Source organism: Aquarana catesbeiana, linkage group LG04 (genome assembly GCF_042186555.1).
Source record: "Aquarana catesbeiana isolate 2022-GZ linkage group LG04, ASM4218655v1, whole genome shotgun sequence".
Taxonomy (NCBI): Eukaryota; Metazoa; Chordata; class Amphibia; order Anura; family Ranidae; genus Aquarana; species Aquarana catesbeiana.
Window position 1 is genome coordinate 547,941,611 of NC_133327.1, and position 27,552 is coordinate 547,969,162.

The window sequence follows — 27,552 nt, forward strand, 5'->3', positions numbered from 1 at the left end:
TCATATAGTGTGACCAAATCCCCATATTTTTGAATATTTTCAGGTGTTTTTAAATAGCCTTGCAGGATTTAAATGTCATTTTTGTATGTGTGCGCTATAATTTATTTTGTTCTGTTTACGGTCTTATAGCAGCACCAACTTGAACGTAAACGCATTTTTAGGGTGTACCACCCAAGTCTGTTCCCACACTCAACCAGTCTGACGCCCCCTCCCCCCAGGGTGAAGTGGCTTTTCTCCCCTTTTCCTATTCCTGCCCTCCATTTCCCACATTCCCCCCTCAGGGTTTGTGCAGTGTCAAATCTATTATGGATCTTGCCAATCTGAACATGGGGGTTTTTCTTCCCACCTACAGCGTGTTGCAACCCTTACATCTCTTATAAAAATTTGTCTTTCTACTTTTTGAATAACATACTGTGCCTTATTTTTGAAGATGTGACATTCTCTATTTGTATGTACATGCTCCTGTGTGATTATAAATAGAAAAAATTCTGAGCTGTCCTGTGTCCTCTCTATATTTCCTGTGTTATCTTAAAAAGCCTTTTTGTTCTTATATTTGACTACAAAATGATTAGTCTTTATGTTGTAGACATCTGAGAGTGAGAATGGCTAAATAATTTAGCAAAAGACATTAGGTAGAGCTGACAACAGTCCACAAAAACTGTATCAGAATGAGCTAATTTAATATTTCCTTTTAGAGGGTTTCATTTTTTTGGGTGTTGGAGAAGACTCTTGAAAGTCCTTTGGATGGCAAGAAGATCAAACCAATCAATCCTGAAGGAGAGCAACCCTGAATATTCACTGAAAGGACAGGTCCTGAAGCTTAAACTCGAATACTTTGGCCACCTAATGCGAAGAGAGTACTCATTGAAAAAGATCTGATCCTAGGAAACATGGAAGGAAAAGGGAGAAAAGAACGACGGAAAACAAGATGTATCGATAGCATCATTGAAACAATGAACATGAAGTTAGGCAAACTCCGGGAGGCAATGGAGGACAGAAAAGCCTGGCACGCTATGAGGTCACGATGAGTTGGACATGACTAAAAAACAACAAGAGGTAGGGTACAATGGTTATGGCACCAACACAGACCGTATTATAATAGGCAAGTAGTAAGGCAAGTAATAAGTAGAAAACGTCACATTCAAATGTATTTGTCGTAACATTTTAATTCTTTAATCACTTGCCGCCCGCCATATAGCAAAATGATGTTGGCAAAGTGGTTGTGATATCCTGACAGGCCGTCATATGACGTGATCAGGATAACAAGCCGATGCGCGCCCCCCCCGGGCAATCGTTGTTGCGGCATGTCAGTCTGACACATCGCAACTCCGATCTAGGCAAAGAGTCTCTGACAAAGACTCTTTACTACGTGATCAGCTGTGTCCAATCACAGCTGATCACGATGTAAACAGGAAGAGCCATTTATCGGCTTTTCCTCACTCGCGTCTGACAGACGCGAGTAGAGGAGAGCTGATCGGCTTCTCCTCTGACAGGGGGGTCTGCACTGATTGTTTATCAGCGCAGCCCCCCCTTGGATGCCCACCCAGGACCACCAGGGATGCCACCAGGAATGGCCACCACTGATGACCACACATGATGCCAATCAGTGCCCACCAGCAATACCTGCCAGTGCCTCCTAATCAGTGATGCCAATCAGTGCCATTCATGCCCACCTATCAGTGTCACCTATCAGTGCTAGCCATAAGTACCCATCAGTGCAGCCTTTCAGTGCCCATCTGTGCCGCCTATGAGTGCCCATCTGTGCCACCTATGAGTACCCATCAGTGCTGCATATCAGTGCCACTTCACCCGTGCTCATCAGTGCCCGGCGGTGCAGCCTTATCAGAGCCCATCAGTGAAGGAGAAAACGTACTTATTTACAAAATTTTATAACAGAAACAAAGGAAACTTTTTTTTTTCAATATTTTCGGTCCTTTTTTTATTTGTTTAGCCAAAAATTAAAGACTGCAGAGGTGATCATATAACACCAAAAGAAAGCTCTATTTGTGGGAAGAAAATGCTAAAAACTTGTTTGGATACAGCGTAGCATGAGTGCGCAATTGTCATTTAAACAGCGACAGCACTGAAAGCTGAAAATTGGCTTGGGCAGGAAGGGGCCCAGTATTGAAGTGGTTAAACAATTCTATGTCTAGGAGCTTCTCATGTTATGGTGCCAGGGAAAACGTTATTATTGTGATCTAGTTCTAGTGATACTAGTTCTTTCCTGAAGCTTCAAACAGGTGTACTATGAACTTCCCAAGTAAAGCCTTCGTGAATGCACAAATTGTCTATGGAAATATGCAAAATTTTAAAAATGTGGGAGAAGTGAAAGAAAAAGTTAAAAAAATGTACAGGAGGGTGAAAGAATAAAGCTGACAATGATGAATAAAGCACAAATATGTCAAAGCCCCTGAGAATATTGCAGAGGTACTGCAAGAGATCCCACAATACCATGAACAAAACATTACTGGCAGGGACATAAAGGCAACTAAACATTGAGCATTTGGTGAACAATACATAAGGAGAAGTAACTTCTCGTGCAAAATCTTAACTATTCCTTCATAAGTCAAACTTGGTCCCAAGCCACCCACTTTACAAGGCTCCGGACTGATATTTTAATAGGATTAATGGCTTCATTATTCAATATGTGACTCCAGAGGTAATGATGGGGCAGGATTAAGCTTGACTTTTACAGGAAAAGACAAGATTTGTATAATCACATACATCTTTTCTTTTGCATGCTATTCTATTTGTGTTTTCATTTATCACACGGTCAGTTTGAATTGCCCAGATTTACTATAAGCTTTCCAAATGCTTACTGTACACACTACTCTCTAGTCTAGACTAGCATTTGAATGTGCTGTACTTCCCCATGAAAAGTTCTTACTATTACTTACTATTATTATGGATGCTTAGTAGGATGAACTATACCAGCAGTCTATGTCAAGCCACTTAAAAAGATGATAATATCAGCTACCAAATAAGATAAATGACTTGTCTGCCTTGTCACGTTGTGCACTGATTTAATGTGGCAATAAAAAATGAAGACAAGGCGTAAAAAAAATACATTTTAGACTACCTTATATACTGTTAAAGTATAACTAAAGGCAAAACTTTTTTTTTTTTTTTTTTAGCTTTGGACAGAGCAGAGAGACATTAGAACAACCCCTCAGTTTTATTCACGATCTGTGCCCCCGTTAAGAAGATTCACTCTCTCTAGTTGTCCTGTTTACGGTTATTATAGAAAGTGAAAGTAAAGAAAATCCAAAATTTTGGGATGTCCCCAGAAAAGTAATAGAAATAGAAATCTATCCAAAATTTTGGGATGTCCCCAGAATAGTAAAAGAAATAGAAATCTTCCAATGAGGACACTAGTTCTGGTGACTTGGGGGTCCCCAAGGTATTCCCTTAATTTGCAGAGATTTCCTCTCACTTCTTGTTTGACTATGGGACAGGAAGTAAAGGGAATTCTCTGAAATTGGACACACAAATCTGACAAGGGTTATAAACTTTCCTGAGTACTGCTTCCCACCAATACCATTAAAGGGCGGTTGAAAACGCTGAGGTGGCCCTTACCCAGAGTGAGGGGCGAAGCTCACTAAGGCGATTATTGACCTATATTAGGTCTATTTCTCTGGTAAGAGGCTATATTTGTTGGTTTGAAAGGGGAGCACTGGGTGATTGCCACTGAAAGAATATAGCAGTCATTCATCTGGAACATTTGGATAATCACCATATGGACTTTTTTTTCTGGATTGTTTCATACATTTTTGCACTTTACTTTCAAGCATAATTGCACATTATTTATATTCTGTCACGGAATTTCACCTATGATATAATTTAACATGATTTGTATATGTATTACTGATGCGCCTTATGTGTATATTATATATATATATATATATATAAAATGTATTTGGTGATCTAATATTGATGCACTTTATTGACTGACAATGCAACACTTTTCCTTTGATAAAATATATTCTTTCCTTACTCTATCCAAAAAAAGAGAAAAGTTTTGCCTAAAGTTCTACATCAGTAAAATGTTGTACACATAGTTATGCAGACTGAAAAGTCCATCTAGCTCAACCAATAATAAGATTTTTTTTTTAATTTAAAACCTCCATATCTATATCTAGAACCCTACACCCACAGTTAATCCTGAGGAAGGCAAAAATTCAATTTTGGTTCAATTTGCTCCACCAGGGAGAAAAACCCTTCCCGATTCTCTTAAGGCAATCAGATATTTTCTGAATGAACAATCACTGGCATTTCTACTTGTAATTGTTAATAGCCAGTTATAATATGTGCATTCAGGAATGCATCCAGCATTTTTTTATATAATCAAGTGAGCTGATTAGAACTAGCTCCTGAGAAAGTCTATTCCACGTTTTCACAGTTCATATTGTGAAGAAGCATTTCAGTATGCAGAGGTTAAACCTCTTTTTGCTTCAGACGTAGAGTACTCCCTTGTCCTTTGTTGAAAAGTTGAAAAGCAAGTTGAAAGCATCCTGTAAAGACTTTATTGAACTACATAGCTTGGTATCATCTGCAAACACAGATATTGCACTTTTAATCCCAAACTCTCTATCATTTATAAATAGATTAAAGGGGTTGTAAACCCTCATGGTTTTTCACCTTAATGCATTCTTTGCATTAAGGTGAACAAAACTTTTTTAGTGCCGCAGCCCCCCCATTTTACTTACCTGGACGCTGTAATCCTCTGTCCGGGAACGAGCGCACCATCTGTAGCTGGTGTCTCGTGTCCTGATTGGATAGATTGATAGCAGCGCAGCCATTGGCTCCCGCTGCTGTCAACCAAATCCAATGACGCCGCGCCGAGTCCTGCATTCTGTGTGAATGGACACAGATGCAGGACTCAGGAACACGCCCGCACGGGTGTCAACCAAGGAGAGCGCTTCTCCAACGTGGACACTCGATGCGGGGAGGAGCCACCAGTGCCTCCGTGGAACCCCAGAAGAGGAGGTTCGGGGCCACTCTGTGCAAAACTAACTGCACAGGGGAGGTAAGTATAACATGTTTGTTATTGAAAAAAAAAAAAAAAAAAAAAACAAGGGTTTACAACCCCTTTAAAAGTAAAGGTCCCAACATTGAATTTTGGGGTACACCATCAATAACCTGAGACCATTCAGAGTATGAATTATTATTTACTGCTCTCTGAATACAGTCTTTAATACCTTTGGGAATCATGCAAATTTTCACATCCAGGATTTGACCTGATCTTTTAAGTCAGAAATAACACACACACAACAGTTTATATTACCATTTGTTTTATTGAACAACAATCAAATGAATTGATGGCAAATATGGAAAGTCTTATATTTGGCAGCTAGAGAAGCATCCTTTATTGTAAATACCCCTAATAACTGTTTTCTGTAGTTGCTGAACAGGAAAGAGATTCGGAGGAATTTGAGCATAATTCTATGTGCAAACTGTTTTGATTCAGGTTAATATTGGGTTATCTTGCTTGAACTGCATGTTTCAGCTCATACCAGAGCATTTCAATGAGACTGAGGTAAGAGATCAGACCATTCTAAAATGAGGACTTTTTCTGGTTACTCCTGGATGTTACATCGTAGAACCTGTGTTTTGTATTTTATGATTGCAGTCAACTCGACATACTGTTAAACTGCTGATACAAGTTCAATTCACTGATCCTTTGCTAACTGTAAGCTGCCCAAGACTCAGGGCAGCAAAAAGCCTTGTAACATATACTTCTTTGAAAGTTCTTTACATCTTTCCTGAGGACTGGGTATGTAGTGTCTGTGTCCCCCAAACATAATGCGGTTTACATTCACAAAAATGTTCCAACTTTCATCTCAACTTTCTTCTAATGTTTTAGCAATACTGTAAACACATTCAGGGGGTCTTTAGCAAAAGTACACACTGGGAACAACACTATTAAAAAACTGTTGTAAAGTTACCAAGGGGTAAAACAAGAATACCACCCTTGTTGTGTATTGCTCATATTATAGACTTATCAATATAAGTTTTATTAAAAACTTTTGGCACAATTACTTTCAAGCTTATGTCCCAAGGAAATGGCCGAAATAACCCTAAGTGACTTTAGGGTTATTTCTGCCATTTACTTGTGACATAAGCCTGCTGGGAAACTTAATTTCCCACGGGATTCCATGGACATGGGGGTGCTTTGTGTTTGTAGTGGGGATTCACCTCAATGACACAGCACAGTGGCTAAGTAGTTAGCACTTCCACCTAGCAGCACTAGGATTGTCAGTTTCGAATCCCAACCATGGCACTATCTGCCTGCAGTTTGCATGGTCTCCAGGTACCTGTGTGTCATCCGAGTATTCCAGTTTCCTCCCACACTCCAAAGACATGCTGGTAGATTAACTGGCTCATGTTTAAAAATTGGCACTAGTGTGTGAGTGCGTGTGTATACACACACAAACACATACTGTATATATGTGGATTAGGGATCGAAAATTTTAAGCTCCTTGAGGGCAGGGACTGGTGTGAATGTGCAATATATATTTGTAAAGCTCTGCATAAATTGATTGTGCTATATAAGTACCTGTGATAAATAAATAACTGACCTAATTATTTAAGTTCAAATTTTGTCATTGTCTGAGGAAGGAGATGGTTAGACCTCCAAAACATTGCACCGCTTGTTATATTACTAATAAATTGTTTGAGCTTAGGTTCTGGTGATTTCTAGACTTTTTTAATCTTATTGATTATGTGGGAAGATTTCATGGGTGTTTTTTGGCCAAGATAAATGGTTTATTTTCATTTTGATAGCGACAGTTGAAATTTTATTGATTCATTGTACAACGTAGATTTCTTTTACATTACAGGTACCAACATCCCACTAATTGCTCTAGAAAAACAACCTCCAGTACTGGCATTTCAATGGTACCAAATTCAAACACTTTAAATTTGATATTTGTTTTTGAAAACTAATTTAAAGTTGGAAAACATGGTGTACTGTATAGCACCAAAAACAGCATAACCTAATTGTACCCCTCTTATTGCTCACCCCACACACAGCAAACCAATTAGTACATTTTCCTATAGTATTTAGGGTAAAAGTATTCAATGTCTAATGGGTATTATATCAAAAAACCCCAGCACTGCTAATGCATATTTTATCTATCTATAGCTATATCAGATATAGATATAGATAGATAAAATATACACATGCGCAGTAAGTGCATCTCCTACATCTAGACAGTTTTTTTTAAAAGATACCCCCCAAACTAGTCTTCAGAAAAGCTACCTCTAACTACTTGCCTACCAGATATGTTCATAAACATTCTGACATTCAAGGGGTTAAAACAAGTGTATGGCTGCAGTGTCGGTGGTGAGCAGGAGAAAAAACATTTCTAATCTGCTCTGTAATTACTCAACTTGGAAGTGCTCAGCTGTGAGCATTTCCAGGTTCAGATCTGTGAGAATCCTGCCTGAAATGACAGGTAAAATAGTAAATCAAGCACAGTCTTATGCTTTATCGGCTTCAGCAGAAGGTAGGGAGAGACAGTAGACCCCTGATGCCTCTATAAAAAGGACCTGTCACCTGCCAATGCTAAATAGGGGACTTTTTAAATTAAAAAAAGTTAATTTCTTTTTAAAAGCAAATCCATCACCCTCTGCACATATACAAATGCAAACATGTGTGTATAAATGATGGTTGTGCAATGAAAAGGAGGGCAATAATTTTATGGCCAACATTTGCTGTTACCTCTAAAATGATGACCTGTAAAGATTTTTAAGCATTGCTTATGGACAGTTGCGGGTACCTCAGTTTTTTTGCCATTTTACAAGCACATGCAGTTTTAAAGCTTGTCATGTTTGGTATCAACGCAACTCCATTATTTACATTGTACCATAAAATTTGGTATTATATTGTGTTTGTGTAAACTAAAAGTATTTTTTTGTAAAAATATAAACAGTTGCGTAAATATTCTACAACATAAAAAATTGCAACCACCATTTTATTCTACATGGCCTCTGCCTTCACAAATTCTATAACTATTTAGGGGTTTTAAGTCATTGACAAGCAAAAATTGCCCCGGTAGCAAAATGTAAAGTGTACTAAACTCAGTAATATGAAAATAGTTCATCCCCCCCCCCCCTGCAGTGCCCACAGCTCATAAATCTTCCTTTTACATAAAATACTGCCACTATATACCTTTTTTGGATGATCTGTATACAACGGTCACATAATAAACTGCAGGGTCTGCCTGAGTGCTGAGTGTTCAGGTAGGAGATTCCACTACAGCTTGTGTCCTCATGCTGTTATGGGAGGCGGATCATCCAACAATCAAGATGTGACATCCCACCCACTGTGTTCTTTTTTTTTTTTTTTAGTTACTGGCATGGAGGAGGAGGGAGAGCTTGGGCTGTCATTTAGGATCTATATACATGCCAAAATGTATTATGTCAATACCATGTGACCTGGCTAGCTCTGATCAACCAGGAAATGTTCTCTCCAGCAATACAGACCAAACTGAGCATGTGCAGCCTTACAACTCTGACTGTGTCTTATCTGGCCTTGCCAAGAGAGACCCTGCAGGAGGGGGAGGATCTGTCCATACAGGATAAAGAGCCTTTTTACACAATACAGAGGATCAACCCCTTAAGTTCCCCACTGAGTATAACAAACATGCTATTCTGCACATACAGATTTTACTGTTGTGGGTTTAGTAACACTTTAAAAGACCCACTGATACTAAGCAATTATGAATTCAACAAAAAGAGATCCATGTACAATCAAAAGAACATTTAGATGCAGGGGATGTGCTTACTGCAAATATATTTGGAGGAAGGAGGATAATATGTTACCCAATGGGCAGCTACATAGTCCCAAATTAATTGTAAAATAGGGGTAATTTACATCATGAACTACCAGTAAGATCTATGACTAACATTTATACCATTAAAAAGGTGACTCGAGTGCCCTGATTGCTAGGCATTTGGCTTTACATCATCATTACTAGACATTGTTTATGAGCTTTTGAGTATTGGGCAGAATACATGTAGATGATAGGAGTGGTGACTTTGATCACCTACGCTTACAGTTGGAGATTAAATTATTATTATTATACAGGATTTATATAGCGCCAACAGTTTACGTAGCACTTTACAACTTGAGGGTAGACAGTACAACTACAATACACTTCAATACAGTAGGAATCAGAGGGCCCTGCTCCTTAGAGCTTACAATTTAAGAGGGAAGGTCAAGAGATACAAGAGGTAATAACTGTGGGTGATGTGCTGATTGAGAAGATAAATGTACAGTTGTTAGGTGGGGGCCAGATAGGCTTCTCTGAAGAGATGAGTTTTCAGGGATCGTCTGAAAGTGGATAAAGTAGGAGAAAATCGGACGGATTGGGGTAGATTGGGGTATTAAATGGTTCTATTTACTCCAAAAGAGGATTCCCCCTCGATTCATTGAATTCATGAGTTTTAAATCATTTCTGTGATAAGACTTTAGCTCTGGCATTCTATAAGGTTATGATCATGCATACGAATGGGACAATCATGTTTATATTTGGTTCTTTTGTATAAATATGTGACTGCTAATATGCGGTTAACGTATTTTCTATATGTAATAATTGCTTTCCTCCTGCAGGGTTCCGCAGAGGCTCACCATATTTACTATATCACAGAGGACCCTTTACAGTGAATTCCAATCAAGAATATACCTATATCTCCTCTAACCCTGATTATAGAACAAGATTGCTCAAAAAATGGGACTTTAAAAGACGTCAGGCAGCGATGAGTATAAAAATTACAAAATTTATTGTGCAATACATAAATTACAACATGAAACACATATGACTGATGATAAAAACATACATAAGGGGAAAAGTAGGGAAACCAGCTGGGGAAGGGGAGAATGTCTGACGCGTTTCAATTGCACATATAGTGCGGATCTTCCTCGGGGACCTTGCGACTTGCACCACTCCAAATGCTGTAATTCCCAAACATAAAATAATATCACCAGCAGCTGGAGAAGACACTCAAGTACTGAGATTGAAGTATCCGTCCGGGCCTAACCGGGAGCGCCACCCCAAAAATCCTGGATCAACCCGTGGTCCCAGGGTTGCGCGTGGTCATTGGGGGGGGGTTTAACTGCAAACGGTAGTGTCCAACTTGTTTATGAAAACATGTGTGTACGTATATCTCTCATGGAGGGTGTAGCCAACCAGAACAGGTTTCCCATATTATGCGATGGAACTGTGTCCAAACAAGATCATATAAGGTAAAACCCTGTAGTTTTCATCCTTATGGCCAATTACCTTTGTAGATGGAACAGGAGTGTATGGTCTATCAGCTGCAAAGTCAAAGAGGATATCCTCTACCCCTGAAGTCACTGCTAGCTAACACAGGGGAGCCAGATCTGGTGATTAGACAGGAGCAGCCTGAAAATAGATAAGTTTACAGACCTTTCTTACACAGGTTGCCTAGATTAGGTGTTAGGAGAGGGGAGAGAGCATTCGTCAACATTAGCTAGGTATATCCCAGAGTTCTACTTTATTGCAGGGGAGTTTTCTCTATTGTCATCAGAGCCATTACTACCATTGGCGTTTTGCCCATTAGCCAACAAATGGGACAGGCGTATCTGGTGTGAAACTTTGAGCTGCAGTCTTTTCAACACCGTTTTGTGGCACCGTGCATGTGTGGTGACATCATTACACTTGTGCATGATTTCACATTGCCCATCAATGGGGCATGGCAGGGGTATAAATATATGGCGTAAGCCGTAATGTCCCTCCACATGTGAGGACTGAGCACTGGACATATTGGTGAGTCACTTTAATAAGAGTATTTTGCTCTGTAAGTACTATGGGAATGTGTTAAATTTCGAGACTGCTTGAGTGGGGCTCTTTTGGTAACGTATCATTCATTGTAGTAAGTGAATACTCAGCGAACAACTGAACATTGGTTTGAGAATCTTTACTGGGCCTATACACCTCATAGTGAATATAACTCCAGGATCTTAGAATGGGTGGGTTGACGTATATTCTAATATGCAAAATTTTGGTTGGAATGTGATGTTCCCCATATCCTTAGATTGTAGACTCATGTCAAGATACTTTTCTTCAGTATATTTAGGCTTGGATACCTACTTCAATGTACACAGTGGTTGAGCACATAAGAGAGTGACACCTTAGGGGTGTACTCACTTTTGTTGCCAGTGGTTTAGACATTAATGGCTGTGTGTTGAGTTATTTTGAGGGGACAGCACATTTACACTATTATACAAGCTGTACACTCACTACTTTACATTGTAGCAAAGTGTCATTTCTTCAGTGTTATCACATGAAAAGCTATAATATATTTACAAAAAAGTGAGGGGTGTGAGATACTGTATATTGTTTTCGACCAACACCCCTGCACATATTCTGATAGGGTGGACGCAAGGTCTACAAAATCTATTGAGAGGCCAAGCTTCCCCCACCAATAATGCATTAGCAGCTATGCTTTTGTTAAAATTACATATCTGTACTAAATGTGATGATGTGTTTACCCCAAATACTGTATGTTGATACACTCATTGGTTTGTGTTTTTTGGGTGAGCAATAAGGGAGGTTTCGTCCGAAAAATACATTTATTTAGTTACTCCCGAAATGTTTTATTTATTTTGTTTTGTTACAAAATTCATTCGTACGAAAATCCGAAAAAATTAAGGTTGAATCTGTCAATTGAAGGCTTATGGTGTCTGTCGGATGTTCTAAGAAGATTCGACGAAGCAGCTAAACTGTACGACGCCGCGATTGTACATTTCTGGTCGAATGCTTCGCCCACCAGCTATAGTAGAATTCTAATGTTGTTTGGCTAGTAGTAATTATATTAATTAACTATTATTATAAGTCAAACAACATTAGAATTCTTTTATAGCCTATGGGCGGAGCATTTGACCATAAATGTCCGCTCGCATCGATCATATGTTTTTAGCCACTTTGTTGAATCTTTTCTCTCTATGTTGAATAATCTTGGACTAATAGAGTTAGGTTAGGCACATTCAACCGCAGGTTCAATAGACACAGATTGCTATTGTCACCGTCAGGGTGAACCTTCAATCTATCTATATCGAACTGCTGACGCAATGATACGAAAATATATAGGATACGAAAATAAAGCATTTTTTTTATTTCTGATTTTTCGGATTTCATGTTCTGCACGTTCAATATTGTTTTGTTAAAACGAACACGAAAATCCCTGAAATTCAGATGAAAATGTATTCGGACGATAAAGAATGCACATGTCTAGTAGCTATAGAGCCACTTGATCACTTCTACAAGCGGCGGAAGTAGGGGGTCCCCCTACTCCTGCCTTTTCCATTCAATCGGGGAGCCCGGGACCACTCTGACTGGTGGGATCTGGTGCACTGAACAGAGAGAGGGACTGATGTTGTTTATTCCTCTCTGTGAGATCAGAGATAGTTTTCGTCTCCCCCAGTTTCATTTAGAGGTTTACAAGCCATTACTGGCTTGTATAAGAATCTGATCAAACTGATCTTGGTATGATCAGATGCTTTGGAGGCCAGAGGAGACATCTGTGGTCTAATAGACCCCAGATTTCTCCATAAAGAGGGGTTGTCACGGCCCATGCACATCCCTTGCGATAGCAATAAAGTTGATAAAAAATAAAGTTACAGTGTTAAAGTAAATGGCGACATGATGGGACATAGCGAGACAGAGGAGAATCAAGCTGCAAAATGTCAAGCTATATGCGGACAGCAGAAGTGAGCTTGTCCACATTAGCAAGAATGCTGCGTGAGGCTCCCTCTTCAATAATCTGGCAGTCTGGGAAAGAACATTTTTCCAAAGCTTTCCTCAATACTGTCTCTATGTTCTCTTCATTCCCCTTTGTATCTGCCTTGTCTAGGACATGCATATTGGGATTTGACTCTGATATAGAAACAACAGTAGGAGAAGTTGGACAAAGCCTTTGAGCCCTGGTGGGAGCTGTATTAAAGCCATTATTTGTCTGAGAAATTGTGACATCGACGCAGAAAATACTGCCTTTATCAGGCAGACGTTTGTACCTGAAATAGATCTAGAATTGGATGCATAGACTGGATATAGAGCTGTCTTCTGCTTGGGTGCAAAAGGCACATCATCACTCTGAGACTGAGTGTTGTGTGGGCCTTTGGTAAATGTTTGTCTGTGATTCTGTCATGGTTTCCTTTCACCTGTTCTCTGCCATAGCTGCGTGTGAGGGTTTTCCCCTGTGGGGTACTCCCATAGTAGGGTGCAGAATATAGGTTAACCTGGGTTTAGATCATCTTGTAGCAAACCTCCGTATAAGGGCATTCAGGGAATGTGACGGTAAAATGTGCAACCTGTGGTGTGACTGGTTTCTATAGGGATCAGGGCCCTAGACTTGTATAGCACCCTGCAACTTTCAACACATGTTGCGCTAGGTTGCAAAGGTGAGTGCCCATGAAGAATCCAATGCCTGAAGCAACATTACAGGCTGTTCCCACAAGGTGGGGCCAGAGTATGGCTCCCAAGGTTTGCAGAGGTTGCAACAATACAGATGGACTGCTTCTATTTGTGCATTAGAAGACAGTGAAGGGTTGATTAAAGGATCCAAAGAAAAAGTTAATAAAAATAATTTTAAAAATGTAAAACTAAGACAACTTTTCTTTGAAGCAGAAGAGGTCCATCACCTTAGGACACCAATACAAAACTGAGGTCCCACAGAGTAGGGTAGGGTTATAGGGGAGGTGCTTAGCGGGCATGTCCTCAGAAACTTGCCAGTGTCCACTCACCTGAAGGTATCGGCCTATAACCCAGGGTCTATGAATACTTTTCCTGTGCCCTGTACTCTGATTCAGATATGTGCACTGATAATGTTTGTTTTTTTTTTCACTGTAGCCTGCAAAGCATTGCACCCATGATCAGTAGATTGCGGTTACAATGCCAGGCTCCTGCAGACTCTTCCTCCAGCTCCCTGCCCATATAAAGATATGGGCTTAAAGTTGGAGAGCTGGAGGAAATGCGATGGCATACGGGACTTGCAGATCATTCACAAATGTTTCTGCCCACACAGCCGTGCTGAGTGACATCAGCTGCGGGGAGAAGAACCTTTGCACATTGGGGGGGTGCATTCTGGGAGTGGGGGGTCCGCTTGGCACTATGGTACACCCTAGATACAGGTGTAACATTTAACAATGTGAAATACAGAATTGGTCTCTAAACCCAAGCTGTCCAGAAAAAGTTCAAAGTTCAGCCGGTTCCGCCATTCAGTCAGCCCAAATCAGCTTAGTAGGCAAGTGGTCCTGCTGGTTCCATGTCCAAAACTTTTGAGTGAAAAATCAAAAGGAGCAGGGTAGATAACTCTGGGCTGAACAGCTGCTGCATCCAATCAGATGCAGCCAAATTTTGGGCGTTCCGATAGCCGCCTTCTGTCAGAATACAGTGGCGGGGAAGCTGTCTCTGCTGGGAGAAGACAGTGATTATTGCTAGCAGTTAAAGCAGCCGCTAGCGATAATTGCAATTGCTCGTCATAGTGTTGTACCACGTTCTTGACGGTCGAAAGTTCAGCGAACTTTTGTGTGACCATGTGTATGCAAGGCAAGCTTGAGCGGAATCCCGTCAAAAAAGCCATCATATCTTTTTCCGTCCAAAATCCTGATCGTGTGTACACGGCATAAGCCTCCCTGAACTCCCCTTTGACTAGACTTTATTGCTGTACTTTAAAATGTTCTGTTAACAGCAGATTTCCGTAACAAGGGCAGAGCAGGTCAAAAACACTCATGGTTCTTCAGACCATTTGTACAAAATAAGTATGGCAATGTAAAATGTGTCTTGACTGGTAAATACAATATTTTATTGTGAATTAAATGATTGGACCATGTTTTAGGAGGCAAACATATACACATTTATATCACACAAAGCTTTACTCACAATTTTATCATCTAAATACCTAGCACTGTATAGTGTAGTTGTTTACTTTTTAGGAATAGGAATAGTTTATAAAATGTTATAAAATCCCTTTATTGCAGAAATTAACCCAGAACTAATAACCTGGGTGGATATTGCCAAAGTAACATTCCTGGGCATTAGGAGAGGTTAGAATTTGATTGAGATCTCCATTTAGGGTGGATACTGAGTTCAATTCATGGTAAAAAAAAAAACTTTAATATTACCCCACACGTTTGTGAACATCTGGCCACCACACCTATGTAAACCGATTGGACAACCATTCCATGGGCATTAATAGGGCGTTGGCTTCTGCCTTGTGGCTAGAACCTTCACTTTTCTGGAAAGGTTTTCCATATGATTTGGGATTATTCCTGTGGGTACTTGTGTCCATTCAGGTAAAAGAGCATTTGGCAGGGCAGTACTGATATTGGACAAGACGACCTGGCTCACTGTCAGCGCTCCAATTTATCCCTAAAGATGTCCAGTAGGGTTGAGGTCAGGGCTCTGCTTGGATGCCATTTTGTGAGCGGAGGCTCATTGTTTCCAGAAGTTTTTCTAATGGCAGCAGACTGACCACGTGGTGACACAGGAGAATAACTAGTATGGCTCTGTCCATCAGAGGGGTTTCTGCAAGCACATCCCCATTCTTTAATTCAGTCGATGTATGTTGTGGTTTCTGTTCTTTTGATCAAGTTAGGACTAATCATTCTATAAAATCTGACTTGCTTTTGCCACTATGTAAATGGACAGTGGCTGCAGCTCTGTGGGCTGGTATCAGACATGCAAATACTATTGATTTTTAGCATCAACGTGACTATATAGAGAGGGCAGAATTTGTCTGTTATATTAGAATGTAACTGCCAAGCATCTTCTAGAGTTGTCTAAAATTAGAACCTAAGCTATATTAGATCATGTGCACATGTATTACTCACCTTCTGGGCAATTTAGTGCTGCTGGCAGATCATAAACAATAAGAAAAAATAAAGACTCTGCGCTTACTCAATTCAATAGCAGCTCACACAACAAAAAAGGAAATTTGTGAATAGAACAAGTGCATATATAGTGTAGCGCTAATTGTATCCAATGGATATACAGTTGTAATATTGCATACAACAAAAACATAAAAACAAGAAAAAAATTGCATATATTTCCAACTTTGCACAACACTTGGTGTGAAACACCCTAACAGTCTCCGAATGTCTGTTGAATGTGAAAGGAGTTTAAAGAAGGTTTCCTAGTCCCATGTTATAGGTACAGTGATTCTGTTCACCACGTGAACAGCTGGTAAAAAACATGTGAGTGTGGTGGATCCCCCATGCAGAAGCAGTGCAGGCTTACCAGAAGGGTTGGACTCATACAAACGTATGTTCAATGAGTCAATAAGGCTTGTATTACCAACAGGCAATAAAGTAGGGTCTTTGCGCCAGACGGTGATGAGATCCAAATTGCATCCAGGACTTTAAAGGGACTCTTCTAAATGTAGCTTGGTCTCGGTAGAATAGCCCGTAGAGAATAGAAAAAAGGGGCCACATAGCATAATACCGTTTGGTACAACACATTTATTAAAAAGTAGAACACTTACATTTTCGGTGATAAAAAAGAGCTTGTAGTAAAATTATGGCAGGCAGTGGAGTCTCCTGATGCGTTTCGTCTAATCAGACTTCATCTGGGGTACCCTCCCACTGCTGCCATACTCTTTTATAAAGGTACTGTGACCCCCCTTGATGAGAATCCAGCTCATGCCCATTGATTAGATGCACTTCCGGGTATCGCCAAAATGGCGGCCCCGCGTGCATTCCAGGCCTCATTCCTAATGTGTGGTGTGCATTCCAGCACTCTCACATTAATGCTACATAATAATGTGTGTATTATTTTCCCATGAGAAGACTTCTTGTAACAACAGGCATTGGTGTGTGTGTGTGTGTCGCTTTAACTTCCAGCATACCTTGACAGCTCACAGAACATGTGGTTTTGGTGCAGCTTGAGACTAGACCAAATTGCAGCCTGATGTCTGTGTCAACCCCTCCTCGAAAAGAAAAAACCCCACCATATTTTTGCAAGGAAAAAAAATGTGCATTTAGGATTCTTTTCTAGAGCCTACAGAGCATTGCACCCGCAATCAGCAGATCGAGGGTGCACTGTCAGACTCCTACAGACTCAACATAGTTGTCTGCCCACTCACTAACACCCTCACAGTTCATTGAGAACTACAAGCCATCTTTCGCAATGGTAGATGGTAGTTGTAGTTCATTCATTCACAAGACAAATGACTGAATGATGCAGCCGTGTGGGCTATGCTCCGCAGGGCTCCTGTCTTTTTAAATAGTGACTGTGGGTGCAGGGAGAGAATCTCCCGCTGGCTGTCACAGTGTGGGATCAGAGGGGCCCATGCAGGTGCTCTTTGGTAACATGTTACACCCTAAATACAGACGTAACATTTTACCAAGGGTAAACACACACAAGTAGAGGAGTACAGGCTATAGTTCCCTTCACCTTGGCAAGGTTTGTTTCAAGAACATGTGAATCACGCTTGGATACCAACTTCTAGACCTAGCGCTAAGCCACTTGCTCTTGGGGCACACAGGTTCTGGGCACCGCACAGCTCAGCCTGGCCCCCCTTCGCCTGATAGGATTTGACTGACAGCAGCAGCAGCCAATGGCTCCTGCTGCTCTCAATCTGTCCTGTGAGAAGAGGAAGAGAGACCAGCGCTGCTGCATACAGGCAGAGAGAGGCTCAGATAAGTGTTCGGGGGCACTCTCCTCATTGGCTCACAGGCTGTGATTAACAGTTGCAGAAGCCAATGGCCCATGCTGCTATCTCTACCAATGAGGAATGGGAGACCTGAGAAAAGCTCAGCTCTTATACATATCGCTGGATTGAGAGGGGGCTCAAGTGTGTATTGGAGGGAGGGGGGACTGTACACAGGTTTTTTACCTTCATGCATATAATGCATGAAGGTAAAAACCTTGAGCCTTTATAACCACTTTAATTCAGAGAATGCATTAAAGTGGTTGTAAATCCCAGACATGAAATTTGACCTAGGCACATATATCTGTAGTGTTTACTTATCTCTCTCCAAAGCACTAAGTGCTATGTCTTTTTCTGCTGCTCCATTCCTCTGTTTTCAGCAGAGTCACTTCTGACAAGTTCTCCGACACATGAGATAATAGAAGCTGAAAATTTGTGTCGGGGAGGGAGCTTAGAGGTAGATAAGCACTAAGCTTGTCTGCTCTGTATGTTCCTTCGTTCATCTACCTATGTGGAAAGGGGGGTGTGCCTCTCCTCCAATCAGCTCTCACACAGTATAAGCCCAGACCCCCCTCCCACTGCTGGGAGAGGAATAAGGATTTCTAACACAATCTGTACTTTCCAAAGGATGTATAAAAGGAAAGACAGCAGATATACAAGTAAATCTAATGTAGGGAGATTTGTTTCATCTCTATCATCTGAGGCCATTCACTTCACTGGGTATAGGAGAGGGTTTACAGCCACTTTAAAGTGGATGTAAACTCCCACATATATCCAGTGAAGTGAACAGCCTCAGATGATACACAGAGATGAAACAAATCTCCCTACATAAGTTTACATGCATATCTGCTGTCTTCAGCTTTATATATTCTTTAGAAAGTGCACATCGTGTTAGAAATTTTTCCTTCTGTCTCAGCTGTTGGAGGGGAGTCTGGCCATACACTGTGTGTGAGCTGATTGTAGGAAAGGCACATACCCGCACTCCACATAGGCAGAGGAATGAAGAAACATGTAGAGCTGTGCTGTGAATTGACAAGCTCTCTGCATATCTATCTCTAAGTTCCCTGCCCGACACAAATTTCCAGCAGCTTTTATCTCGAGAGCTTGTCACAAGTTATCATGCTGATAACAGAGGAACGAAGCAGCAGAAAGACCTGGGACTTAGGAGAGAGATATGTAAACACTACAGATATATGTGCCCTGGTCAAATTTCATGAATGGGGTTTACATCCACTTTAAAGCAGAGTTCCACCCGAAAGTTCAACTTTTACTTATAAGCCCCCCCTTCCGGTGCCCCCTTTCAGGGGGGAGGGGGGAACGGGGACCTGTTTGACAGTTCCTCTTCCACACTTCCGGAGACAGGGCCTGATCTCCCGGAAGGTCTGCCCTCCTCCTTCGCCCCCTGCCACCAGGCCAATTAGAAAGTGCAGCTTTGCGCATGCGCAGTAGGGAACCAGCTGTGAAGCCGAAAGGTTTCACTGCTGGGTTCCCTTGCCAGGAATGGCGGCGGCAGCACCCGTGAGTCGACCTGAAGATTGGCTGGGGTGCCAACGTTGCAGGCTCCCTAGACAGGTAAGTGCCCTAATATTAAAAGTCAGCAGCTACAGTATTTGTAGCTGCTGACTTTTAATTTTTCTCACCCAGGTTGGACCTCCTCTTTAAGGTAAAAAAATATTTGACTGTATAATGTTATAACTAAAGTAAAAAAAATGTATTCCCATTTAACCCATTATTAATTATTTTCTGAATTTTTTAAAATTTTATTTCTGGAAACTGTTGGCACTATATAAATCCTGAATAATAACAATAATTAAAAAAAAAAATTACCAATTGGGAGCCTTTTTTTTCATTTGCAAATAATTTTGCCATGTTTTGTACATGAAACATCGTTTTAATGTCATTTTAAACAGGACTAATTGTAGAGTAAAATGTACACTGCATATCCTAACAACACTTCATACTAGAAAAGTGATGCTTACGAGCATTTGCAGCAGACCTAGTTAACCACTTGCTGACCGGCTTACGCCGATATACGTCGGCAGAATGGCATATTAACGTACCTGTACATTGCCCTTTAAGACGCGGCATTATGGGTGCACGCACGCCGCGCCCGGCGTAAACTCCGTGAGTGTGATCGCGGGTCCCGCGGACTCGATGTCTGCGGGGATACCCGCGATCGTCTCACGGAGAGGAAGAACGGGGAAATGCTGATGTAAACAAGCATTTCCCCACAGGACACTGATCACAGCTCCCTGTGATCGGGAGGAGTGATCAGTGTCGTGACACACGTAGCCCATCCCTCTACAGTTAGAACACATCCCTAGGACACACTTAACCCCTTCAGCGCCCCCTCCTGGTTAACCCCTTCACTGCCAGTCACATTTACACAGTAATCAATGCATTATTAAACTCACTGAGCGCTGTATAAATGTGAATGGTCCCAAAATAGCGCCAAAAGTGTCCGATCTGTCCGCCATAATGTCACAGTCACGATAAAAATCGCAGATCGCCGGCATTACTAGTAAAAAAAAAAAAATATTAATAAAAATGCCATAAAACTATCCCCTATTTTGTAGACGCTATAACGTTTGCGCAAACCAATCAATAAACGCTTATTGCGATTTTTTTTTAACCAAAAATATGTATAAGAATATGTATCTGTCTAAACTGAGGAAAAAAATGTTTTTTTTTTATATTTTTTGGGGATATTTATTATAGTAAAAAGTAAAAAAATTATGTTTTTTTCAAAATTGTCGCTCTTTTTTGTTTATAGCGCAAAAAATAAAAAACGCAGAGGTGATCAAATACCACCAAAAGAAAGCTCTATTTGTGGGGAAAAAAAGGACGTCAATTTTGTTTGGGAGCCACATCGCACGACCGCGCAATTGTTAAAGCAACACAGTGCCGAATCGCAAAAAGTTGCTCTGGTCTTTGGCCAGCCAAATGGTCTGGGGCTGAAGTGGTTAAAGTAAACTATTAGACCCCTTTTACACTGGGGCACTTTTCAGGCGTTTTAGCGCTAAAAATAGCACCTGTAAAGCGCCTCTCAAGCCACCCCAGTGTGAAAGCCCGAGTGCTTTCACACTGGGGCGGTGCGCTTGCAGGACAGAAAAAAAAAAAAGTCCTGCAAGCAGCATCTTTGTGGCGGTGTATACACTGCTCCTCCACCGCCCCTGCCCATTGAAATGAATTGGCAGCGCTGCCGAAGTGCCTGCAAAGCACTTCGGCAGCATTGCAAAACGGGAGCTATTAACCCTTTCCTCGGCCGCAAGCGCGGGTTAAAAGCCCCCCGCTAGTGGCCGAAAAAGTGCTGCTATAACATCGGTAAAGCGCCGCTAAAACTAGCAACGTTTTACCGCTAACGTACCCAGTGTGAAAGGGGTCCTAATGTTGTGCTGACAGTGATATACATAGAACTACTGGAACACGTCCACTAGCAACAATTTACTAGGAAATAGTGCAGTCCAGGATATTTGAATTGTTAAAAACTGTTTAATATACAGACTGTTTACCTCTGCAGCCAGCAATGTGGTAAAATGCAGAACACATAAGGATGAAGTGTTAATGAGTAGTGGATCATCTGCCCACACACACAGAGCTGTTTTAGCCTTTTCCCTACAATACACCACTGCCGCAATAAGATGATGTGACACTGCAGAATCCAATCACATTCTATTACATGCCAAAAGTACGGTAAATGTATGCACCAGTTTCTTAATCATTAGTTGCAGACAAGGAGACAATACTAAAATGTATGGGCCGAGAACTGAACAAAACACAGTTGGGGGAATTTATCAAAACTGGAGCAAATGAGATCTGGCGCAGCTGTCCATGGCAACCAATCAGATTCTATCTTCAGTTTTTTTCCGTTAAGCTTTGGAAAACAGAGATAGAAGCTGACTCATTGCCATGCGCATCTGCTCTAGATTCCAGCTACTCCAGTTTTGATGAATTCCCTTTAGTGTGGGACAAATGTCACTATAAAGATAAACCATTTTTTAATTATGTCCATGCGCAAGAAAAAAAAAAAAAAAATCATACAATAAATACAGTTCTATCGTTCCTTCACTCATTAATTCAGGGTCTGTAAGACGCTTTTTCACTTTCCTTGATACATTCACATTTATGGAACGTAGCCAATTAGCCAAAGAACACAGTGACATCATAACCCACACCTCTTGTGATGTCTTGCATATCCCATGCTATTGGAGAACACACTAGTATATGTATGTGAGAATTCTTACCTAAGAAAAACTGCTCTGAGAGTGGACATAACTCTTATAGCAGACATAACTAAATGGCGGACCGCGATCCAGAGCCATACTGGGTCACTGTCCCATCCGGACTGGCCGCGGATCCACCATTTAGGAGCCGGTTCTTCTGCCGTCACTGCTGTTGACATCGGAGGCAGGACAATTCTGGATGGACATTGCGAAGCACATCAGTCTAGAGCTGCCATCAGAGGCAGGACACCTCCAAATGGAGGGCAGGAGCTGCCAAGTTGACTTTTCAAAGTAACCAGCAAGTGATTGATTGCTAGCAACAGGAAGGAATGTAAGGGGGGGGGTTAAGGACAGGAAAGTGAAGGAGCAGGGGGTGGTACAAAAGGGGAAGGGGGGGGCAACAGGAATGTGAAGGGTGGCAGAGGACAGCAATGTGAAGGAGGAGGGGGTGATATAAAGGGGGACTGAGGACAGGAATCTGAAGGAGGGGGCTGCTTTAAAGGAGGACCGAAGACAGGAATGTGAAGGAGGGGTGATATAAAGGGGGAATGGAAACAGGAATGTGAAGGATGGGGGGGTGGTGATACAAATGGAGGGGGGGTGACAACAGGGATGAGAAGCAAATGGTATGAAGGGGGGCTGAGGACAGTAATGTGAAGGAGGAGGGGGCTGATATAAAAGGGGCAGAGGACAGGAATGTGAAGGAGTGGTTATATTCATTGGGGGAGTGATGTGAAGGGGGTTGAAGACACTGATGTGAAGAGGGGGACTGTAAAGGCATGCCCTTGATGTAAAAGGGGAAAAAACTGTGATGTAAAAAAGGGGGGTTGTGATGTGCAGGTGGGACTGAGAACACTGTTGTAATGATGGGATTGTTATGTGAAGCATTTAGTCAGGCTAGGTTTACATCATTGCTACCAGTGTTCTGCGTTTAGACAACCCATTCATTTTAGTGGGTTGTCTTACATGCAGAAACGAGAAAGAAAAAGTCTGACGCTTTTTTGAAATTGTGCTGCACCAAACCGGTTTGGCGCTCACAAAAACGCGCAGCGATTGCCGATGCTCCAATGTGCCATTCAATGAATCAAATATGCGATTCGGACCATTGCTAGTTAGTGACTGGGCCTCAAAGAATTTTAATTAAATATCCCTGTCTTATAGGAAGGAGGTGAGGAAAAAAACAATGCAAAGCTCTGAATGCAAACTAACTTTATTAAAAACAAAAGTCCAATATACTGTTGATACTTTATGCTTTATTTTTATGCAAGGAAAACAAATTAGGTTAGGTTTTCTTGTCTAGAAAGAGCCTAATCAATATTAAATAGTATAAAAAAGGAAAAGTAAATGTGCAGATGGTTTATATAACCAGATCATAAATACATGAGACTTTAGAAGCTGCAGCTATCCCAGAATCCTTGAAATTATGGGCTCCAAACATAACTGATATTCTCCATGTTTACAGATGCAAAATAAGTCCTATTTCAAGCATTAGAGAAGTCACAAAATAAAGCAACACTTCTCTTTAATACAAATTCCACTGCCCTCTCTACTTCTTGTTATGTAAATTGATGCTTGACCTTCTAGAAGGGTTACTGAAAAACAAGAAAATGATTATATCTGGAACAAGCTTGTTGCTTGATATTACATTATTTTAAAGCAATGGTGTGGCAATCTCATTAACCCCTTCCTGACCGGCGCACACTGATGTAAGTCGGCAGAATGGGACGGCTGGGCAAATGGACTTACAGGTACGTCCATTTGAATTCCCCGCCGTGCCATTGCATGCGCGCGTCGGCCGGGAGCTCCGTGAGTCGGGTCGCGGGTCCTGCGGACTCGATCGCCGCACGGAGATGTAAACAGCATCTCCCCGTTCTGCCTAGTGACAAGTGTCACTGATCACAGCTCCCTGTCATCGGGAGCAGTGATCAGAGTAATCCCCCATCCCATCCCTCTACAGTTAGTAATCACTCCCCTAGGACACACTTAACCCCTCCCCACCCCCTAGTGGTTAACCCCTTCACTGCCAGTGTCATTTACACAGTAATCAGTGCATTTTTAATCGCACTGATCGCTGTATAAATGACAATGTTTCCAAAAATGTGTCAAAAATGTCTGACATGTCCGCCATAATGTCGCAGTCACAATAGAAAAAAAAAAAATCGCTGATCGTCGCCATTACTAGTAAAAAAAAAAAATATTAATAAAAATGCCATAAAACTATCCCCTATTTTGTAAACGCTATAACTTTTGCACAAACCAATCAATAAACACTTACTGTGATTTTTTTTTTTACCAAAAATATGTAGAAGAATACGATTGGCCTAAACTGAGGAAAAAAAATGTTTTCTTATATATTTTTGGGGGATATTTATTATAGCAAAATGTAATTAATAATGCGTTTTTTTTTTCCGAAATTGTCGCTCTTATTTTGTTTATAGTGCAAAAAATAAAAACTGCAGAGGCGATCAAATACCACCAAAAGAAAGCTCTATTTGTGAGGAAAAAAGGACATCAATTTTGTTTGGGAGCCATGTCGCACGACCGCGCAATTGTCAGTTAAAGCGATGCAGTGCCGAATCGCAAAAAACACTCTGGTCAGGAAGGGGGTAAAATCTTCCGGGGCTGAAGCGGTTAAGTATGGGGAGCAAAGTATTTATGAGGAGATCTCAAGGAAATGGCACCGACATTAAAAGAATTGCAACTGAAGTTTGCTGAATTCTTTGCTCATTTGTACTGAAATTGCAGAGACTGGACAAAAGGCAAGTCGAAGTCAAGGCTGTAATGCTGAATAAGAAAGTCAGTAATGACTGCAGAGAAGTATATCTTTCATATCTGCGTATTTGGTCTTCATGAAATTCCTGGCTTTTATGTATAGCATACAGTACACTTGTCACAAAGTAACTATATGGGGATTCCTGTCTGACCTTCTTCTGTGAATGGTAGTTGGTAGACCTTGGCCTCAATCATTTCTAAGTCTTAAGACCCTTTAACACAGGCAGTCTGCTCATATCTGCCTGTCAGTTTGCCATGCAGACCTGATTGAAAGTTAAATTTAGCTCTATAGACAGGTGGATATAAACAAATGTGTGTCTGTTCACATCAGTTTATACACCCCCCCCCCCCCCTTTCCCAAGTACATTTAGGCCTGAAACACAAAATGGAAATGGTCCATTTCCATCCAGCCCATGGGTCCAATACGGGTCTGGAAAACTGCAGCAAAAAACAGAATACAATGTCACAAATATGACATCAATTCTACTCTAAATCAAAAGGGGATCTGTTCATGAATCCCCTGCTGATCGGACCAGACATGGGCCATATTAAAGGGGCCTTAGACTCAAATAAAGCATGTATCGAGTGACATCAAAACTAACATATATACATGCTTTATGTCAGCAACCCAGAGTGTTATAGCCCGACAATCAACATACCCTTGTAAGCGAGGGGATGGCTTTGTACACAATTTGGATCAGTTCCATTCTTGACAAGTTTGGTCTATTCATATTTAGATTTTACCAAGAGAGATTTCATTAAGTAAATTATCCCCATCATTTTGTGCTTCTTAAATAAGGCCAGTCACACAACTCCCATGAAGTGAAGAAATGGAGAGAAGGTCCTGGTATTATGAACTTATGGTTTGAAACAGTAACAATGTTCTACGCTACCCAAAATCACATTGGTCCTTTCTGCTATATTAGTTGCAGGGAATAGTTCCTGTAGTAAATGTAATATACGATCTTGACATTTAAAAAACAGCATACCAGTTTCATCAGTCATATAATTCTAGCTTTCAATAGTTTAGGGAAAAGGGAAGGAAATACCAGTGATCATGGTTTATAGTAAAACAGACCTAATGTCTAAAACTGAACATTACAAAGCCCCTTGGTGGTTACATATAAGCAAAATTAAATTGCGTAATAGGCCTTCTAAATGCTTTCTTCCCCTGATCTGTCCAACCCTAGATTGGTATTAGGAAAGGCTTGTGAACCATATCTATATATCTACACATTACAGTACTTATTGCACACTTTTTTTGGCAATGTGGGGGCATCCTGTGGGACTTTGGATTTAGCCTTTAGGCCCCTTTCAGACAGCCGTTTCGATCATGTCCACCTGTCAGTTTTTCAGGCAGACCTGATCGCAAGGTCCATTCCCCTCTATGGACAGGTGAGTGTAAACTTTCTCCGGGTCAGATCAGGTCTGCTCCAAAAAAAAAAAAATGGAATGAGATTGGTCCTCTTCCACTTGGAGCAGAGCAGGCTCGGTCTGTGTCCGATCATCTGGCTGATCTGCTCCAATTAGCAAGGGATCTGTGAGCTAATCCTCTGCTGAACAGAATCCGCCCAGTGTGAAAGGGGCCTTAGATCCACTTTAACAAGAAGGGTCCCAACAAATGTGAAGGCATCGCAACAAAATATATACAACATAGCAACATCATGCATCTCCAATATTGAGACCTGTGCCAAGCTAAACAAATAACACCATGGTTAAAAATCTAGTTAAACAGTGATCAGACAGAGAAGACTGGCATCTATATTAGAGTAATTCTGCCATAGCTGTTTGCCAGTTGCCAAAATTCAAATATAAATAATTGTGCAAATAGACTCTACTGGAGCTGATTTTAGTTCAATGATCTGCTATTAGGAGAATGGTTAGACCTTTGTTAACCTAAGGGAAATACAAGTTATGACGAAGACGAAGGTTTGCAAAATATTGGAAGCAACTGTAGGATAACCAAAAAAATTGTTTAGAAATATACCAGTTATGATTTGTAGTTTTAGCGGCACTTTACCGTCGTTTTAGAGGCGCTTGCTAGCGGCCGAATAAAGGGTTAAAAGTACCCGCAAAGCACCGCTGCCGAGGCGCTGCCCATTGATTTCAATGGGCAGCGCCTCGGCAGCGGTGCTTTGCGGGTACTTTTAACCCTTTATTTGATTTCAATGGGCAGGGGCTCTTTAGGAGCAGTGTACACACTAAAGATGTTTTTCTAACGTCCTGCCAGCGCAGCGCCCCAATGTGAAAGCACTCAGGCTTTCACACTGGGACTGCAGATGAGGCATTTTTCAGGTGCTTTACAGGTGCTATTTTTAGCTCTAAAGCGTCTAAAAAACATCTCCAGTGTGAAAGGGGTCTTAAAAATAACATATTTTGGACCACAGTCTATTCAAACAACTGGTTCATGGTTTTTGTGCAGCTATGACAGGAATCTCCAATTGCATGCCTCAGGGTGCTAACTCAAGTTTGGTTACTGATCTGTTGTTCTGATGATCTAGGTATTCAGTCTACTTGAAGATATACTGTATAATTCAGTGTTTTAGAGAATGTGTACAGTATATACTGGTAACAAAATGTGACATGTACTCTGGCAAGATTTTTCCGCTTAATAATTTGGCTACTTATTAAAAACACCAAGTAGGTTACATTTTCAGCAACTGTTAACGACAAAAGAAACAGGGAAGTGACTTAAATGAGCTGACATCCCCAACCAAATCTGAATAGAAAATATTATATAAACATAAAATGAAGCTGCTAACACGTAAGAAGACCAGACATGTAAAGGTGCCTAAATATACCTGGAGTAGCCTTTAATGCCCCCACCCTGTCCAAATATTGGCCTGTTCTGATTAGGCAAAGCCTTGAAACTTCATTTCACTTC